The sequence below is a fragment of the Carcharodon carcharias genome, chromosome 6 (assembly GCF_017639515.1).
Source record: "Carcharodon carcharias isolate sCarCar2 chromosome 6, sCarCar2.pri, whole genome shotgun sequence".
Classification (NCBI taxonomy): domain Eukaryota; kingdom Metazoa; phylum Chordata; class Chondrichthyes; order Lamniformes; family Lamnidae; genus Carcharodon; species Carcharodon carcharias.
The window spans coordinates 47,043,928-47,064,798 of NC_054472.1; the positions used below are offsets into that span (position 1 = coordinate 47,043,928).

The 20,871-nt window shown below is 45.4% G+C and overlaps 1 protein-coding gene across 3 annotated transcripts in view; it reads right to left on the reverse strand.

Annotated features, from left to right (window-relative positions):
* The window catches only part of mlh1 (mutL homolog 1, colon cancer, nonpolyposis type 2 (E. coli)), a 90,799-nt gene that overhangs the window by 41,192 nt on the left and 28,736 nt on the right, over positions 1 to 20,871 (reverse strand). The gene's annotated exons all lie outside the window — the stretch shown is intronic.

Consider the following 20,871-nt stretch of genomic DNA (forward strand, 5'->3'; position numbering starts at 1 on the left):
TCTGGTCTACATGTGGCTCCAGATCCACAGCAAAGTGGTTGACTCTTTACTGTTTCCTGAAATGGCCTAGCAAGCCACTCAGTTCAAGGGCAATTAGGGATGGGCAACAAATGCTGGCCTTGCCAGTGACACTCACATCTCATGAAAAGCACAAAGAAAAAATACTGCAGCAAGGACATGCAGGATCTCAAAATGATCAGAATGCATGTTAGTCTGGTGTCTGGAGATGGAAGCCAACCTGGCACAGGCACCAATAACTGCAAATAGCTTTCTTTTCTTAGAATTAGGCTGGAGAATCCAGAAACTTGGGTTAAACCTTTCCTTGTTAAACATGACCAGACAGATAATTCTACTAAATCGTGTTCGAGGTAGTGAGCCTGGAGGGATTTCCAATGGATGGAACAAGGTGGGATTCTCACACTTCATACATGATATTGCTTCAGCAGCATTTTCAACAATGGGACACAGACAAGAAGCAGCATGCAAATCTCAGGGAGGGACATTAGAAAACCTTCAATAAAAATCCTTTAGAAAGCTGCAGGCGAACAGGAAGTCCAGCTTTTTTGGTGTTCTGAGAACTTATGCCAGAGGCAAAATCAAGATGTCGGGCTGAATTCTCCCGTGACCCTGCCTGTAGGATCAATGGCGAGCGGGGTGGGGATATTCATCAGGAGGCCCAAAAATCAGTTTCACAGCAGTGTGAATTTTCAGTGCAATCTTCCGATGCTGCCCACCATGGCGGATCAAGAATCCCGCTGGAGGCTGGCATGAAGCATTTCTGTATCCTACTAATGAGATGCAAAAGAAGGCCTGACTCGAATTGCTCCCCACGCCGACGGAACAATGCGCCAGCCCAGAACACGTCCGGACAAGTGTGATGCGCAGAAGTCAGGACTTACCTTTAGGGCCTTGCTCAGATCGCAGACATCCAAGGAGAAAAAGATGCTGGAGGCCTACAGCTACCAGACCCTGGAGGAACACGAGACATCGCATGGTGGGTGGATCCTCATGGACATGGCTCCACCGTGAAGCAGCTCTTGGAAGGTGGGAGGTCTCCACGCAGCAGCTCCGACTTCACTAAGGATTCAGATCATTGTGGCCTTCACTGATGATTTGGATCTGCTTCAGAAGTTCATGGACTTCGGACTTCGCCATGGGCTCACACAATCTTCTATGGTCTTGGTTGATGCCTTGGCCCTGCTTCGGAACTCTATGGACTTTGCCATGGGCTGGTAAGGATGCAGCGAAGACTGAGGTTTAGGTGTGAGTGGGAGAGGAAGGTCTTAGCTTGGTGGGAGGGGGAGGGGTGGCTGTGGCTGGAAGAGTGGCGGGGGAGTGAAGCTGAGCGGGTGTGGAGGGAGTTCAGGGGAAAGCTGTAACGGGGGAGAATGGTGCAAGTAAGAATAAGGGAGTAGGAAGGTGTAACAGAAGGAAGTCAGAGGGGAGGGAAGGTGTCGGGGGAGAGAAGAGTGGGGGGGAGGGACGAGTCAGGGAGGAGAAACAAGTGATGGGGGGGGGGGGAGGAATGTCCAGGTGAACGTGCAAAGGAGGGGTTTGTGGAGTAAATGCCTGCCTCCTGGGCAGCGAACTTAGAGTGGGAGTGGTAGGAGGGGGCGTAACAGGGAACAGAGGGAGCCAGTAGGGCAAAAGGGTGAGGAGCGTGTGTAGCAGTAGAAGGGCAGCAAGGGTAGTTGGTGGGGACATGGAGGCAAACATGGACCCTCGAATTGGGAAGGAGATCGTCGGGGGATGAGGGGGTGGGGTTCTCTAGAAGGTAGGGAACATGCAAGTTCACCTGGACATTCTGGAATAAGAAAGGTTCAGGCTGGAATGTGACGATGGGGAGGCTGAAGTTTGTGCTGGGGGTCTATTGTTTATGGGCAACTGGGGGAGGGGTAATGGTGGGGGAGGTCATCAGCAACATAACTACTGCCATCTTTGCAAATTCGAAAGTGAGCGGAGCCTCCTGTTGGACAGGCACAGGTGCTGCATGGAAGTGCAATCAGTGGGTGGGAGGAGATGCAGGTCAGCTCAGTTGGACAACTGAAAAAGAACTCTTGCAGGCAGCACTGAAAATGCTGAGATAAGTGAGATGAATGAGGCTCCCTGTGTGTGGGAGAGTACTTGCATGAACAAGGCTCTGAAAGGCCCGACAACATGCACACTTCTCCCTCCAGAATCGCTTACGTTCTGGTTGCCTGCAGCTGAACTGCTAGTGTTGTCAGGGGGCAGAGGGGCAAGGGGGAAGGTGGGCAGAAGCCTCACGAAGCCTACATAATGACGCTCAAAGACAACATTAGACATTATTCAATGAGAGTTAATATATTTGCCACTAATAAGGTCAAATTTTCTTGATTTTACGTTGCCTACCAATTCTTCTAGGTGCTGTCCTGACATCAGCAGCAGGGCTGGAGGCAGCCTGTGGAGCTGATTGCCTTGTTGCCTTAGATGGCTTTGGCGGCCATCCTCTGGAGAGCTGAGGGCTGTAGGGCGCCGGCTTATTATGGCTTTCGCCCTGTGGGCCAGCTGCTCCCTCTGCAGTGACTGAGGACAAAGTTGAAGAGGGCAAAGGGGATTTGCGGGGAGCGGACAACATCTGAGCGTCCCGAGTGGATGGCCCAGGACTGTCCAGCTGCTGCTCATCCTCCTTTTGGGTGCACAAGGGCCTCAGCCTGACTCCTTAAGTGGAAGGACGTCGCAGTGCCTCGTTCCCTCTCGTGTTGTCGCTGCATGAACTCACCCATGGCAACAGCAATGAGCAGATCTGCGCTCATCTCCAGCACTAACTTGGCATTCTACTGGACAAGGGTCTCCATGGCAGCCAGCATCCTACCCATGGAGACCTCCACATGCGCACACATGGGCACCACTTCATCAGAGAGCAAGTGGGTGGACTCCTCCGACTCGTGTGCCATTCTGTTGAGGGCTTTCAACAGCTGTGGGACGTTCTCCTGCCTCTTGATGACTCTCCACCATGAGTGGGAAGGCCGATTCTTGAGGCTTGTCATCTGACTCAGACTTCATAGATGCCTCTTCCTTCTTTTCCAAGAGCTGGGGAGCTCAGGTGAAGCTGCCTTCGCCTGCTGCGAGCACATGTCCGTGACCACCAGATTGTGAGACCCTTCCTAAACTAGCACTAATACCCACTGAGGTGTGTGTGTTCTTGAGCTGGTGGAGGGTGCAAGTGACTGCTATAATGCCTCTACAGGTGTGGAGCTCTCCTCTTCCGTTCCCTCCTGGCATATCTATGGGCAGGAGCTGACGCTTATGCTTGATAGAGAATCCTCCTCCTCGAGCCTTGGTCTCTTCCTAGAGGCACCTGCAAGTGAGATAGAAGACTGCGAGTGACAGCATCAGCTACCTCCAACATGGAGGCATACTCTACCCTCAGATTTGCATTGAGTGGATGAGTCCTTTGTAGCTGGACGCTCAAGGCCAAGCTCCTGATCACCAATGCCTCTGTCCTGCTCCACTCCTGTCGGCTCAGGTGCGCTCTCCTCGAATTCCATCAGAGACCTGAAAAATGGTCCCCCCACCACCCCCCGACCCCCTTTTCATGTTCTCTGTGACTGCGGAAGAGTTGCATGTTGCATGGATTGGAGCAGTGGAAATTGGTTCATTTATCATACCTCTCCTTGTATGATTACCCACTTTTGTGGCACATCATCAGTGGCGCGAGTTGGGCAGAAGAGTTGTGGACCAGCTCTCTCCAGAGTGCTGAGCAAATCCACATGCAAGGGGAATGCTCAAACAGGCAGGTAATTTGCGGAGGTTGCTGGTTCCCTCTACATCTAAGCCAGTTCTCCGCCCAACCCACCCACCCTCCTTCCATGCAGTGTACAACGTCTGCTGAAGGGTGAGAGAGGCCAGTGGGCACTCCATCACAGCATGGATGCATTGAAGTGGGATTATGAGGCAAGACATGCTGTTGCCACTTGGACCTTGGATCCTGACATATCGGGAGACTTTATGGTTTACGCAACCATCTGATGAGACTGTCTGATGAGACTTAAGCTAGCAGAGCGAATAGGGTCATTCATTCTCTTCTGGCACTCTTGCCGACTTCTGTTTCATCCCCTTGGCACCAATGGCAACAGCCACCTGTGTCCGTGCAGCGTTGGTATCCCTGCTTGGCCTTCTCTTCCCATCAGACAGCTACATCACATTTCTGTGCACCTCGACATGGTCCAGGAAAATGTGCAGGGAGGCGTCATTACATTTTGGAGCTGGGCCGGCAAATGGCCTTGTAGACATCTCTCTGTTTTTGGTCTGACGCTGTGGATATCTGGCTGCCTGTTAAATATGGCACCCGGATATGATGGCGGGACGCATACCATCAAGCCCACCCTGCAACGGAAACACCTGGATGCATAATTAATTATGTCCGGGCCGGAAGATGCGGCGTGGTTTCCCATCAGCCTCCGTAGTGGGAGACACTCCCTGCCTCTGCCGCGGAGCTTAGCCCCAGATGAGAGAATTCCACCCATAGAAACTAGAAACACAGAAACCCAAGCAAACTGCCAACAAAACTGCCAGTTTTCAATGCTCACACACAAGGAATGGTATATCGTGCGTTGTACATGAGATCAGCCAAAGAACTACAGGGCAGAGCTGGGAGGTTTGACGAATTCACCCTCCAGGCGTGCAGTTGCTTCAACAAGGGGGAATTTGGACAATGTGCTGGAAGTCTGATGTTCCTGGTATGTGAAGCTTCAAGTTTGGAAAAACTAGCCCTCATATCCCAACCTGAGTCGGTGCCTCAGCAAAGGAGGGGAAGGGGTGCTTAAGAACTGAGAACTAAGTTCATCTGAAAAGTGTTGGACTGGAAGAGGGGCACCGATACCCATTCTGTGCATCCACATAGGAGGAGGAGTTTACCTCTATCCCGGGGAGGCTACCAGACAATTATCTCATTTAAGTGCAGCAAAGGGATGTCAGATTTATATATTAAGGGTACCAAATGATTTAAAACCTGGAATTCGATCCTTGGTACAGATTGCTTTTGCCAAAATTTGGCTCTGAAATGTTCTTTGACTTAGAATGTAATTTTCAGAAAGCAAGTTTCAAATTTGAGGTGGGCCCATTTACATCTCACTTTCATATCAAGTAAATTTTACAGATAATATAATACATATTCAATACCAAAGATGCAGAAAAATATTAATTCTATTTTGTAAACTAACTGAAGTGTAAAATTAAAATAAATAATAATTAGTAGGGGTGGAGACGGAGTCTGCCTCCATTCCACTCACCTCCATAACCAACAAAACCCTTAACCATATTTGTCACCTCTCGACTCTATCCCTCCAACACCCAACTCACCACAAACTCGAAATTTTCCATAACTGTGTTGCCTGTATTCTGTCCACTGCTAAGTCCCACTCAACTAACACCTCACTCCCTGCTGACCTACAGTGGTTCCTTGTCAACCAAAACATTTGTTTGGAATTTCCACAATTCATCCAAAATCAGCTAAACCAGCAAAGAAGATTAAGGAATTTCAAGCGCAAATTATATCCAGTACAAATCGAGTTTCCATGATCTTTTGCACTAGCTGCTGGGCTTAGACCTCATAGGAGGGACAATTCTTCTGCCAGTAAGATCTCAACATTATCACCAATGTGCCCCTTAGTGGGCACCCAATTGCTGATTAGATACCTGCTGCTGGGCAGGTATCTGATGCCAGTCTCACCATACCTCTGGCAAGATTACTCAGAGATGGGAACATGACATAGAAAGAAAGAGAAATGAGGTCCTGCAAGAACACTTTAGGGAATTAAGTAGGAAATTGAAAAGCAGGATTTCAAAGGTAGTAATTTCCGGATTATTCCCGGTGCCATGCTGCAGTGAGAACAGGAAGAAGGATAGAGCACATGATTATGCGGCTGGAGAGATGGTGCTGGAGGGAGGGCTTTAGATTCCTAGGGCATTGGGACCATTTCTGGTGGAGGTGGGACCTGTACAAGTTGCATCTGAACAGGAATGGGACCAACATCTTTGCTGGGAGGTTTGCCTATGCTGTTGGGGCAAATTTAAACTAAATTGGCAGGGGGATGGGATCATGAAAAGTAGTTCAGATGGGAGAGAAGCTGAGATGGAATTAGAAGCTAGTGAGTGAATGTGGAAGGCAGAGGAAACATAGGTTGGATAAGAAAGAAGTGAGTTTAGCAAAGCTAAATGGAATATATTTTAATGCAAGGAGCCTGAGGAATAAGACAGATGAGCTGAGGGCAGATAGGCACATGGGTGTATGATATTATAGGTATGACCGAGAGTTGGCTAAAAGGGCAGAATTGGCAACTCAGCATTCCTGGTTATAGGGTATTCAGACAATTTAGAGAAGGGATAGAAGAGGAAGGGGGTTTGCAATATTGATCAAGGACTCAATTTAGCAGTGAGGAGGGATGATATCTTGGAAGGATCATCAAATGAAGCCAAATGGGCAGAAGTAAAAAAACAAAAGAGGCAAACACGCTGTTGGGCGTATACTGTAGGCCCCCAAACAGTCAGGGAGAGATGGAGGATCAAATATGTAATCACATTTCTGAGACATGTAAAAATAATAGGGTAGTAATAGTAAGGGATTTTAAATACCCAAATATTAACTGGGATAGTTTTAGTGTGCAAGATAGGGATGGAGCAAAATTTTAAGCTGCATCCAGGAGAACTTTTTCAGCCAGTACGTAGAAAGCCCAACAAAGAAGGGCGCAGTTCTGGACCTAATATTTGGGAATGAGCCGGGGCAGTTGGAAGGCGTATCAGTAGGGAAGCATTTTGGAGATAATGACCATGACTCAGTTAGATTTAGGGTAGTAATGGAAAAGGATAAGATTGGGTTGGGAATAAAATTTCTAAACTGGGGTAAGGCGAATTTTACAAAGATGAGATGCAATTTGGCAGAAGTGGACTGGGAGCAGCTACTTGCAGATAAAACTGTGTCAGCGCAGTGGGAGGCATTCAAGGAGGAAATAGAGAGAGTACAGGGCAAATATGTTCCCGTAAAGACAAAGTCCAGAAAAACCCTGGATGTAAAGAGACATAAAGGTTAGGATTAAGAAAAAAAGAGAAGCTTATGGCAGATATCGAGGGCTCAATATGACAGAGTGCTTAGAGGAGTATAAAAAGTCTAGAGAGGAACTTAAAAAGGAAATTAGCAAAGTTAAGAGAGTGCATGAGAAAGCATTGGTGGGTAGAATAAAGGAAAACACAAAGGGGTTCTTTAAATATATAAAGAGCAAGAAAATAACCAGGGCAAGAGTAGGGCCAATTAGGGACCATAGAGCTAATGTATGCGTGGGTCTGGAAGATGTAGGTGGAGTCCTCAATGAATACTTCGCGTCGGTCTTCACAATGGAAAAGGACGATGCAGATATGGACATCAGGGTGGAGGACTGTGAAATATTAGAGGAAATTAACAGAGAAAGAGAGAGAGAGAGAGAGAGAGAGGAGGTATTAGGGGGTTTAGCGGCCTTAGAAGTGGATAAATCCGCAGGCCCAGATGAGATGTATCCCAGGATGTTGAGAGAGGCAAGGAAGAGATATCAGAGGCCCTGGCAGTAATTTTCAAATCCTCTCTGGCCACAGGTGAGGTGCCAGAGGACTGCTAACATTGTCCCATTCTTAAAAAAAGGGAAGGGATAGACCAGGAAATTACATGGCAGTCAGTCTAACCTCAGTGGTGGGGAAGTTACTAGAAAGGATTCTGAGGAACAGAATATATCTGCAATTGGAGAGACACGAATTAATCAGGGATAGTCAGCATGGATTTGTTAAGGGAAGGTCGCGTTTAACAATTTGACCGAATTTTTTGAGGAGGTAACCACGAGTGCTGACGAGGGTAATGCATTTGATGTGGTCTACATGGACTTTAGCAAGGCTTTTGATAAGGTCCCTCATGGCAGACTGGTCAAGAAAGTAAGAGCCCATGGGATTCAAGGCAAAGTGACACATCGGATCCAAAATTGACTGAGAGGAAGGAAGCAGAGGGTGATGGTAGAGGGATGTTTCTGTGACTGGAAATCTGTTTCCAGCGGGGTTCAGCAAGGCTCAGTGCTAGAGCCCTTGCTGTTTGTGGTGTACATAAATGATTTGGACCTAAATTAGGGGGGGAAGATCAAGAAGTTCGCGGATGACACGAAAATTGGTAAGGTGTTAAACAATGAGGAGCACAGCCGAAAACTACAGGAGGACTGGTCAGGTGAGCAGAGCAGTGGCAAATGGAATTCAACCCGGAAAACAGTGAGGTATTGCGCCTGGGGAGGGCTAACAAGGCAAGGGATTACATTATGAATGTTAGGATCCTGGAAAGTACTGAAGGTCAGAGGGAGATGGTGTGCACATCCATAGATCCCTGAAGGTAGCAGGGCAGGTAGTTAAGGTGGCATATAGGATACTTGTATTCTATGCCTCGGCTAATAAAGGCAAGAACAAGGAGGTCATGCTGGAATTGTATAAAATGCTGGTTAAGTCACAACTGGAATCCTGTGTGCAGTTCTGGTCACTACATTATAGAAAGGATGTGATTACACTGGAGAGGGTGCAGAGCAGATTGACCAGGGTGCTGCCTGGGCTGGAAGGTGTGATCTATGAAGAAAGATTGGATAGGGTGGGTAAAAGCAAAAAACTGCAGGTGCTGGAAATCCAAAACAAAAACAAAAATACCTGGAAAAACTCAGCAAGTCTGGCAGCATCTGCGGAGAGGAACACAGTTAACATTTCAAGTCCGAATGACTCTTCAACAGAACTACTAAAAATAGAAGAGAGGTGAAATATAAGCTGGTTTAAGGGGGGATGGGACAAGTAGAGCGGGATAGAGGGCCAGTGATAGGTGGAGATAACCAAAAGATGTCACAGACAAAAGGACAGAGGTGTTGAAAGTGGTGATATTATCTAAGGAATGTGCTAATTAAGGGTTGAAAGCAGGACAAGCAAGGTACAGATAGCTCTAGTGGGGGTGGGGGTGGGGTGAAGGAATCGAAAAAGGCTAAAAGGTAGAGATAAAATAATGGATGGAAATACATTTAAAAATAATGGAAATAGGTGGGAAAAGAAAAATCTATAATCTAAATTATTGGGGAAAAAAAGGGGGGATCGGAAAGGGGGTGGGGATGGAGGAGAGAGTTCATGATCTAAAATTGTTGAACTCAATACTCAGTCCGGAAGGCTGTAAAGTGCCTAGTCGGAAGATGAGGTGCTGTTCCTCCAGTTTGTGTTGAGCTTCACTGGAACAATGCAGCAAGCCAAGGACGGACATGTGGGCATGACAGCAGGGTGGAGTGTTGAAATGGCAAGCAACAGAGAGGTCTGGGTAAGGCTTGTGGACAGACCGAAGGTGTCCTGCAAAGCGGTCACCAGTCTGCGTTTGGTCTCTCCAATGTAGAGGAAACCGCATTGGGAGCAATGAATGCAGTCGACTAAATTGAGGGAAATGCAAGTGAAATGCTGCTTCACTTGCAAGGAGTGTTTGGGCCCTTGGACGGTGAGGAGAGGGGAAGCGAAGGGGCAGATGTTGCATCTTCTGCAGTTGCATGGGAAGGTGCCGTGGGAGTGGGTTGAGGTGTAAGGGGTGATGGTGGAATGGACCAGGGTGTCCCGGAGGGAACGATCCCTGCGGAATGCCGCCGGGGTTTGAAGGGAAGATGTGTTTGGTGGTGGCATCATGCTGGAGTTGGCAGAAATGGCAGAGGATGATCCTTTGAATGCTGAGGCTGGTGGGGTGATAAGTGAGGACAAGAGGGACCCTATCATGTTTCTGGGAGGGAGAGGAAGGTGTGAGGGCGGATGCGCGGAAGATGGGCCGGACATGGTTAAGGGCCCTGTCAACCACCGTGGGTGGAAAACCTCGGTTAAGGAAGAAGGAAGACATGTCAGAGGAACTGTTTTTGAAAGTGGCATCATCGGAACAGATGCGACGGAGGCGAGTCCTAAAGGAAGCGGGGTGTGAGGAGCTGTAGTGGAGGTAGCTGTGGGAGTTGGTAGGCTTGTAATGGATATTGGTGGATTGTCTATCACCAGAAATTGAGACAGAGGACAGAGAGGTCAAGGGAGGGAAGGGAAGTGTCAGAGATGGACCATGTGAAAATGGAAGGGGTGAAAATGGAAGCAAAATCAATACATTTTTCCAGGTCCAGACAAGAACATGAAGCAGCACCGATGTAATCATCAATGTACCAGAGAGAGAGTTGTGGGAGGGGGCCGGAGTAGGACTGAGACAAGGAATGTTCCACATACCCCATAAAGAGACAGGCATAGCTGGGGCCCATGCGGGTACCCATAGTCACACCTTTTACTTGGAGGAAGTGAGAGTGTGGTTTCCTCTACATTGGAGAGACCAAACGCAGACTGGGTGACCGCTTTGCAGAACACCTTCAGTCTGTCCGCAAGCATTACTCAGACCTCCCTGTCGCTTGCCATTGCAACACTCCACCCTGCTCTCATGCCCACATGTCCGTCCTTGGCTTGCTGCATTGTTCCAGCGAAGCTCAACGCAAACTGGAGGAACAGCACCTCATCTTTCGACTAGGCACTTTACAGCCTTCCGGACTGAATATTAAGTTCAACAATTCTAGATCATGAACTCTCTCCTCCATTCCCCACCCCCTTTCCGATTTTCCCCCTCCTTTTTGTTTTTTCCAATAATTTAGATTATAGATTTTTCTTTTCCCACCTATTTCCATTATTTTTTAAATGCATTTCCACCCATTGTTTTATCTCTAACTTTTAGCCTTTTTTGATTCCTTCCCCCCACCCCACCCCCACTAGGGCTATCTGTACCTTGCTTGTCCTGCTTTCTACCCGTAATTAGCACATTCCTTAGATAATATCACCACCTTCAACACTTCTTTGTCCTTTTGTCTGTGACATCTTTTGGTTATCTCCAACTATCACTGGCCCTCTATCCAGCTCTTGTCTCCCCCCCCCCCCCGCCTTAAACCAGTTTATATTTCACCCCTTTTCTATTTTTCCTTGGTTCTGTTGAAGAGTCATGCGGACTCGAAATGTTAACTGTGCTCCTCTCCACAGATGCTGCCAGACCTGCTGAGTTTTTCCAGGTATTTTTGTTTTTGTTTTGGATTTCCAGCATCCGCAGTTTTTTGCTTTTATATGACCTAGGACTCGGCTCGTGGAAAAAGTAATATTGCCTTTCTGAACTCTATTGTCCAGTCTGCCCTTTAACATCTGACTAGCAGCCGCATAGAAAAGAGCTCCACCCAGGATGAACACCTGCTCCCATCTACACTGCTTCTGTTGCAAATTCTGTGCCATCGCCTACGTTTTCCCACCCACTCCCCCAATCCCTTGATTCCCTGGGATACCCAATATTTGTCTATGATTCATCTCAGCGTGCCTATCTCATCTTATGAAGTCAACATCACTGGAAAACTGAAATAACATCCGTTTTCAGCCCACTGACTTTAGTGAAGGAATACTGCATTGGACTTTGATTCTGGACTTTGGAACACATGAACCAGTATTTATTTTCTGTGGTCTCTGTATTGTAAAACCTTCTTTTCTATCACTGTTTTTACTGCCTGAGTGCAGAGGTGACATTGCGAACCCTCCTTTCCGCATTTTGAGTGCGTGTAAATAAACTAACCCTTTGAACTCATCCTATCAAGTTTGCTGTGGGGTTATTAATAGGAACGTGGATTGCACAAAAACCGAGCTGTTGGGGAAATACAACACTGTTTATAAAGAGGGAAATAAATCAAAGCACTGTTTATGGATGGGTGGTGAGAGGAAAAATTAGTGCTGTTTGAACAGATTCGCCCTCCTTTCCATAACAAATGCAATTCAGATGGCAGGGCAGGTGAAGTGTTATGGCTGCAGTATGTTAGAGCTCATAGATGCCACTGTGATCCACGGCAACCACATCTGCATTAAGTATCTACACCTCAAGGAACTTTGGCTCAGATTCATTGAACTGGAGGCCGAGCTACAGACAATACGATATATCATGGAGGGGAAGAACACCTGGGCACTTAGTTACAGAAGGCAGTCACATCTCTTAGGCTAGGGTCTTCTGATTTGGTCCATAGTCAGGAACATGAGTGTGTGACTATGAGAGAGGCAGGTACGGGGAAACAGAAAATAGAAGTGCAGGAGCCTCAGCCCTCGCAATTCCCCAAAAAGTTTGATGTTCTTGCAGCTTGTATGGAAGACAGCTGGAGGCTGCAAGGTGGATGAGCAAACTGACTATAGCAACATGGTACAGAAAGCCATTCAAGCAGGGGGAATAAACAGGAATGTAATGGTAGTATGGGACAGTATAGCCAGCTGGGTAAACACAATAGAGTCAAGATAGCAAGAAATAAGTTCCGTGGGGCAGGAACAGTTCAAGTTCAACAGGTAAACACTGTTCTCTGCAGCCAAGAGCAAGAGCCCACATGGCTAGGTTGCCTGCCTGGTGCCAGGGTTTGGAACATCTCCTCGGGGCTGGAGAGCAATGGGAGGGGGACGATCCAGCTGTTGTGGTCCACATATAGTCCTATTTATGTCTCTGGTGCCTAAGAAAGAGGTTCTGCATAGGGAGCATGAGCAGCTAGGGGCTAAATTAAAAAGAACATAAAAAGGTAATATCTCTCGATTATTACCTGAACCATGAGGAAATTGGCATAGGGTGAATAAGGTTAGGGAGTTGACTGCATGGCTCAAAGATTGGTGTGCCAGAAATGAGTTTTGATTTATGGGGCAGTGGCAACAGTACTTGGGAAAGTGGGAACTGTACAACTGGGACGGCCTTCACCTGGACTGTGATAGGACCAGTGTTCTGGCAAATCTCATAATTAGGGCAGGCGAGAGGGCTTTAAACTAGTGGAGGTGAGGGATCACCTTGAGGCAAGATGTGGAAAATTAAAGGAAAAGGACAAAGCAAGATTGGAAGGTGACAAGAAGGGTAATGTCAGACAGACTTTGGCAGAATGCACACAGCATACAAATTTAAGAGTGCGACAGCAGATAAGGCCAGGGTTTGCAAAAAAGTAAAAAAAAAAGGGAGAACTAAAGGTTCTGTTTCAGAATATCCATAGCATTTCTAACAAAACAGATGAATTGTTGGCTTAAATATAAATGAAAATGTATGATCTGATAGCCATTACAGAAATGTGGCTGCAAGCTGACCAATGCTAGATCCTGTGTGCTTGACATTTCCGAAGGACAGGAAGCTAGAAAAGATGATGGAGCTGCTCTGTTAATAAGGGATGACATTAGTATAGCAGTGAGATTACCTTAGTTCTAAAGATCAAGATGTAGAATCAGTTTTGGCACAGATAAGAAATAGTAAAGGCAAGAAGTCAGTTGTGAGACAAAAACAAAAATACCTGGAAAAACTCAGGTCTGATAGCATCTGCAGAGAGGAATACAGTTGACGTTTCAAGTCCGTATAACTCTTCATCAGAACTAAGGAAATAGAGAAATGAGATGAAATATAAGCTGGTAGAGCAGGGTGGGACAGGTAGAGCTGGATAGGGGGCCAATGATAGGTAGAGGCAAAGAAGAGATTGCCAAAGATGTCATAGACAAAAGGACAAAGGGGTGTTGACGGTGGTGATATTATCTAAGGAATGTGCTAATGGGGACATTAAGGGTAGCAAGCAGGACAAGTTAGTGGCAGATGGCCCTAATGGGGGCGGGGTGGGGGGAAGGGATTGAAATGGGCTAAAAGGTGGAGATAAAACAATAGATCGAAATAAATTTAAAAATAGGTGGGAGAAGAAAAATATATATTTTTTTAAATGATAAATTATTGGAAAAAGAGGGATCGGAAAGGGGGTAGGGATGGAGGAGAGAGTTCATGATCTAAAATTGTTGAACTCAATATTAAGTCCGGAAGGCTGTAAAGTGCCTAGTCGGAAGACGAGGTGCTGCTCCTCCAGTTTGCGTTGGGCTTCACTGGAACATTGCAGCAGGCCAAGGATGGACATGTGGGCATGAGAGCAGGGTGGTGTGTTGAAATGGCAAGCAACAGGGAGATCTGGGTCATGCTTGCAGACAGACCAAAGGTGTTCCGCAAAGTGGTCACCCAGTCTGCATTTGGTCTCTCCAATTTAGAGACCGCATTGGGAGCAGCGAATACAGTAGACTAAATTGAGGGAATTGCAAGTGAAAGGAATGTTTGGGCCTTTGAACGGTGAGGAAGGGGAAAGTAAAGTGGCAGGTGTTGCACTTTCTGCGGTTGCATGGGAAGGTGCCATGGGAGGGGGTTGAGGTGTAGGGGGTGATAAAGGAGTGGACCAGGGTGTCCCGGAGGGAACGATCCCTGTGGAAAGCCACCAAAGGGGGGGGGGGGGGGAGTCAAGGGAAGATGTGTTTGGTGGTGGCATCATGCTGGAGTTGGTGGAAATGGCGGAGGATGATCCTTTGAATGCAGAGGCTGGTGGGGTGATAAGTGAGGACAAGGGGAACCCAATCATGGTTCTGGGAGGGAGAGGAAGGTGTGAGGGCGGATGCACGGGAGATGGGCCGGCACAGTTGAGGGCCCTGTCAACCACCGTGGGTGGAAATCCTCGGTTAAGGAAGGAGGAAGACATGTCAGAGGAACTGTTTTGGAAAGTGGCATCATCAGAACAGATGCGACGGAGGCGTAGGAACTGAGAGAATGGGATGGATTCCTAGTCAGTCATGGGAGTAGTTTCTAGGTCTCCTAACAGTACTGACGCTGTAAGATGGGGTATGCAGAAGGAAATAACGAGGGCTTCTATAAAAGGTACTGCAATCATCATGGGTGATATTAATCTACATATACATTGGACAAATCAGATCAGCAAAAGTATGTGGAAGCGGAGATCATAGAGATTTTTAGGGCAATTTCTTGGAGTAGTACTTCCTAGAACCAACCAGAGAGCACATACGACTTTTGAACAAGGAGCAGGAGCAGGCGATTCGGCCCCTCAAACCTGCTCCGCCATTTAATAAGATCATGGCTGATCTGATAGTAACCTCAAATCTGTATCCTGCCTGCTCCCGATAACCTATTATCCCCTTGCTTACCAAGAATCTATCCACTTCTGCCTTAAACATATTCAAAGACTCTGCTTCCACCGCCTTTTCAGGGAGAGAGTTCCAAAGACTCATGGTCCTCAGAGAAAAAAATGTTGCCTCATCTCCTTTTCAAATGGGTGACCCCTTATTTTTAAAACAGTGACACCCCCAGTTCTAGATTCTTCCACAAGAGGAAACATCCTCTCAGGTTTCGATCAAGTCACCTCTTACTCTTTTAAACTCTAGTGGATACAAGCCCAGCCTGTCCAACCTCCCCTCATAAGACAACCTGCCCATCCAAGGTGTTGGTCTGGGAAATCTTCTCTGAAATGCTTCCAACATATTTGCATCCTTTCCTAAATAAGGTGACCAATACTGTCCACACTAATGTTCCGTAGAACTGAATACAAAAGTAGGGAGGTTATGCTTCAATTTCCCTCACAATAAATGATAGCATGCTATTAGATTTCTTAATTCCTTGCTGTACTAGCCTTTTGCGATGCATGCGCTAAGACACCCAGATGCCTCTGCATTTCTGAGTTCTGCAATCTCTCACCATATAGATAACATGGTTCTTTTTTGTCCTTCCTGGACAATTTCACATTTTCCCACATTATACTCCATTTGCCAGATCTTTGCCCATTCACTTAACCTATCTATATCTTTTTGTAGCCTCGTGTCCTCTTCACAACTTACTTTCATACCTATCTTTGTCTCATCAGCAAATTTGGCAACCATCCTATCCATCCCTTCATCCAAGTCATTTATATAAATTGTAAACAGTTGAGGTCCCAGCATGATCCCTATGGCACACCACTCATTACATCTTGCCAACCTGAAAAAGACCCATTTATGACTACTCAGTGCTTCTTGTTAGCCAGCCAATCTTCCATCCATGCCAATATGTTACCCCCTATACCATGAGCTTTTATTTTCAATAACCTTTGGTGTGGCACTTTATCAAATGCCTTCTGGTAATCTAAATACAGTCCACCAGTTCCCCTCTATCCACAGCACATGTTACTTCCTCAATGAACAAAAAAGTTGGTTAAACCTGATTTTCCTTCCACAAAACCATGTTGACTCTGCTTGATTACCTTGAACTTATCCAAGTGCCCTTCCAAAGCTTCCTTAATAATAGCTTCCAACATTTTCTCTATGACAGATGTTAAGCTAACTGGCCTGTAGTCTCCTGCTTTCTGTCTCCCTCCCTTTTTGAATAACCGAGTTATACTTGCTATCTTCCAATCTAATGGGGCCTTCCCTGAATTTAGGGAGTTTCAGAAAATTAAAACCAATGCATCAACTATCTCACTAACCACTTCTTTTAAGACCCAAAGATGAAGTCCATCAGGACCTGGGCACTTGTCAGTCCGCAGCTCCAGCAATTTACTCAGTATTAATTCTCTGCTGATTGTAATTTTCCTGAGTTCCTCCTTCCACTTCCTGATTTATAGCTGCTTCTGGGATGTTACTTTTATCCTCTATAATGAAGACTGAAGCAAAATACCTGTTCAATTCATCTGCCATTTCCTTACTTTCCCATTATCAATTCTCCAGATTCACTTTCCATAGGACCAACACTCACTTTGTTAACTCATTTCTTTTTAATATATTTATAAAGACTCTTACTATCTGTTTTTATATCTCTGGCTAGCTTTCTCTCGTACTCTAATTTTTCCCTCTTTATTAATCTTCTAGTCATCCTTTGCTGTTCTTTATATTCTGTCCAATCTTCTGGCCTTCCACCTAGCTTTGCACAATTATATATTTTTTCTTTAAGTTTGATACCATCTTTAACCTTTCTCGTTAACCACTGATGGTATGTCCGTTGCGTAGACTTTTTCTCACTCGTCAGAATGTATCTAATCTGTGTATTCTGAAATATCCTCTTAAATGTTTGCCACTGCATTACTATTGACCTATCCCTAAACCTAATTTGCCAATTCACTTTAGCCAACTTTACTTTCATGCCCTCATAATTATCCTTATTTAAGTTTAGAAACAGTCTCTGACCCACTCCTCTCTCCCTCAAACTGAAGGTAAAAATCAATATTACGGTCACTGAAACCTAGGGGCACCTTCACTATGAGATTATTAATTAATCGCATCTCATTGCACAATAACATTCTAGAAAAGCCTGCTCTCTGGTTGGATCCAGAACATGCTGGTCTAAGACACTATCCTGGAAACATTCTATGAACTCCTCATCTAGGCTACCTTTGCCCATTTAACTTTTCCAGTCTATATGTAGATAAAAAATCTCCACGATTATTGCTGTGCCTTTCTGACAAGCTCCCATTATTTCTTCCTTTATGCTCCACCCTACCATGTGGTTACTATTAGGGGACTTATACACGACTCTCACAAGTGATTTCTTGCCTTTACCATTTCTCATCTCTATCCAAACCGTTTCCACATCTTAGTTTCCTGTACTCAGGTCATTCCTCTGTTGTGCTAATCCCATCATTAAGTAACAGAGAAACCCCTACACCTTTTCCTCGCTTCGTGTCCTTCCTAAATGTCCTATATCCTTTAATATTCAGGTTCCAATCTATGTCCTCCTGCAGCCATGTCTCTGTAAAGGTTTCAAATCATACTTACTTATTTCTATGTGCGCTCTCAGAGCAGGCTATTCTCGACCTGGTAGCATGCAATAAGACAGGATTAATGACTTCATTGAAAAGGAGCTTCAAGGTAGCAGTGATCATAACATGATTGAATTTCACATTCAGTTTGAGGAAGAAAGGGTCTAAGACTGGTGTTTTTAATGTAATTAGAAGGGTATGAATTTGGAGCTGGCTAAAGTGAACTGGGAAAATAGGTTAAGGGATAGGCCAGTAGAGATGTAGTGACAGACATACAAGGATAAATTTGATAATGTTCAGCAAAGATACATTCCAGCGAGAAAGAAAGATGCTAGGAGACAAATGCATCATCCGTGGCTAAGGAAGGTAAAGATAGTACCAAATTAATCTTAGGGTCCTTAAAGAAGTGGGTGCAGATATAGTAAATGTATTGGTTTTAATTTTCCAGAATTCCCTTGATTCTGTAAAGGTCCCATCAGATTGGAAAATAACAAATGTAACTCCTCTATTCAAGAAAGCGAGGAGGCAGAAAGCAACTCACTACAGGCCAGTTAGCCTAACATCTGTCATAGAGAAAATGCTAGAATTTATTATTCAGGAGATTATATAAAGGCACTCTTAAAATCCTAATGCAAATAGGCTGAGTAAACACTGTTTTGTGAAAGGGAAATCATACTTGACTAATGTATTAGAGTTCTTTGGGAAGCAACAAGTAATGTGGATGAAGAGGAACCTGTAGATGTGGTGTATCTGGATTTCCAAAAGGCATATGATAAAGTGCCACATCAAAGGTTATTACACAAAATAATACTCATGGTGGAGCAGGACACACTATCATGGATAGAAGATTGGTTGGCTAACAGAAAACTGAGCATAGGGATAACGAATGGAGTGCCACAGCTTTCAATGCTGGAGCCTCAATCTATATCAATGACTTGGATGGAGAGAACAAATGTACGGTTGCTAAATTTGCTGCTAATACAAAAGATAGGTAGGAAATTAAGTTGTGAGGAGGACATAGAGAGTCTACAAAGGGACATGGATAGATTAAGTGAGCAGGTAAAAAAATTGGCAGATGGAGCACAACGTGGGAAAACGTGAACTCGTCCACTTTGGCAGGAAGGATAGAAAAGCAACATATGATTTAAAGGGAAAGAGATTGTAAAACTGTGGTACAGAGGCATCTGGGTGTCCTCCTACATGAATCATGAGAAGTTAGTAAGCAGGCACACCAAGTGCTTAGGAAGGCAAATGGAATGTTGTTATTTATTGCAAGGAGAAGGAAAAAGTAGGGAAGTTTTGCATAAGGCATTGGAGAGAGCACATCTGGAGTAGTGTACACAGTTTTGATCTACTTACTTAAGGGATACGTAATAGCATTAGAAGATTCACTTGACTGATTCTTGGGATGAAAGGGTTACCTTATGCGGAAAATTTGCACAGATTGGATCCATTGGAATTCAGAAGAATGAGAGGTGATTTTTTAAAAATTCATTCATGGGATGTAGGTGTCAATGGCTAGGCCAACATTTATTGCCCATCCTCAATTGCCCTTGGTGGTGGCGGTGAGCTGCCTTTTTGAACCGCTGCAGTCCATGTGGTATAGGTATATCCACAGTGCTATTAGCGAGGGAGTTCCAGGATTTTGACCGAGCAACAGTGAAGGAATGGCGATATATTTCCAAGTCAGGATGGTGATTGGCTTGGAAGGGAACTTCCAGGTGATAGTGTCTACTACCCTTGTCCTTTGAGATGGTAGTGGTTTGGGAGGTGCTGTCTCAGGAGGCTTGGTGAGTTCCTGCAGCGCAGCTTGTAGATGGTACACACTGCTACCACTGTGCATCGGTGGTGGAGGGGTTGAATGTTTGTGAGTGGCATGCCAATCAAGCCCTGGATGGTGTCAAGCTTATTTTTTTTGTTCATGGGATGTGGGTGTCGCTGCCAAGGCTAGCATTTATTGCCCATCCCTAATTGCTCACAGTCAACCACATTGCTGTAGGTCTGAAATCACATGTAGGCCAACCAGGTAAGGGTTTCCTTCCCTAAAGGACATTAGTGGACCAGATGGATTTTTACAACAATTGACAATGGTTTCATCATGGCTTTTAATTCTAGACTTTTATTGAATTCAAATTGCACCATCGAACCCAGTTCCCCAGAGCATTCCCCTAGAATACTAGTCCAATGACAATACCACTATGCCACCGCCTCCCCTTGCACTCATCCAGGCAAGTGGAGAGTATTCCACCACACTCCTGACTTGTGCCCTGTAGATGTGGACTGGCTTTGGGGAATCAGGAGGTGAGTTACTCACTTCAGGATTCCTAACCTCTGACCTGCTCTCGTAGCCCCAGTATTTATATGGCTAGTCTAGTTCAGTTTCTGGTCAACAGTAATGCCCAAGATGTTGATAGCAGGGGATTCAGCGATGGTAACGTCACTGAAAGTCAAGGGGCAATGGTTAGATTCTCTTTTGTTGGAGATGATCATTGCCTGGCACGAATGTTACTTGCCACTTCTCAGCCCACGCCTGGATACAGTCAGGTCTTGCTAAATATTAAGGGGCATGTGACTTTTCGAAAGAACAGACAGGAAGAAAAGGGTGGTGGGGTACCTTTGTTAATATGAGATGCAATAAGTATGATAGCAAGAAATGGTCTTATATGGGAATATGGAGATTCCATATGGGCAGAGGTAAGGAATAACAAGGGGAAGATTACACTGGTGGGAGTAGTCTATAGGCCCCCCTAACAGTAGCTATGCTATAGGACAGAGTATAAATCAGGAGATAATGAGGGCATGTAAAAAAAGGCAGTACATTAATCATAGATGACTTCAATCTTCATGTAGATTGAGAAAAATCAAATTGGTAGAGGTAGTCACAAGCAGGAATTCATAGTGTATTTGGGACAGTTTGTTAGAATAATATGTTGTGGATACAACCAGGGATCAGGCTATTGTGGATCTGGTAATGTGGCAGGTTTAATAAATAATCTCAGAATAAAAGTTCCCCTAGGAAACAGTTACCATAGCATTGTTGAATTTAGCATTTAGTTTGAGAGTGAGAAACTTGGATCGGAACCAACTGTGCTAAACTTAAATAAGGGTAATTACAAAGAAATGAGGGCAGAGTTGGTTGGAGTGGACTGGGAAAGGAATTTAGCAGAAAAGGCAGTTAATGAACAATAGCAGACGTTTAAGAAAATAGTTCATGACTCACAACAAAGATATATCCCAGTGAGGAAGAAGGATTCAAGGAAGGGTTTAAACCAACCATGGTTAACCAAGGAAGTTCAGGATAGTG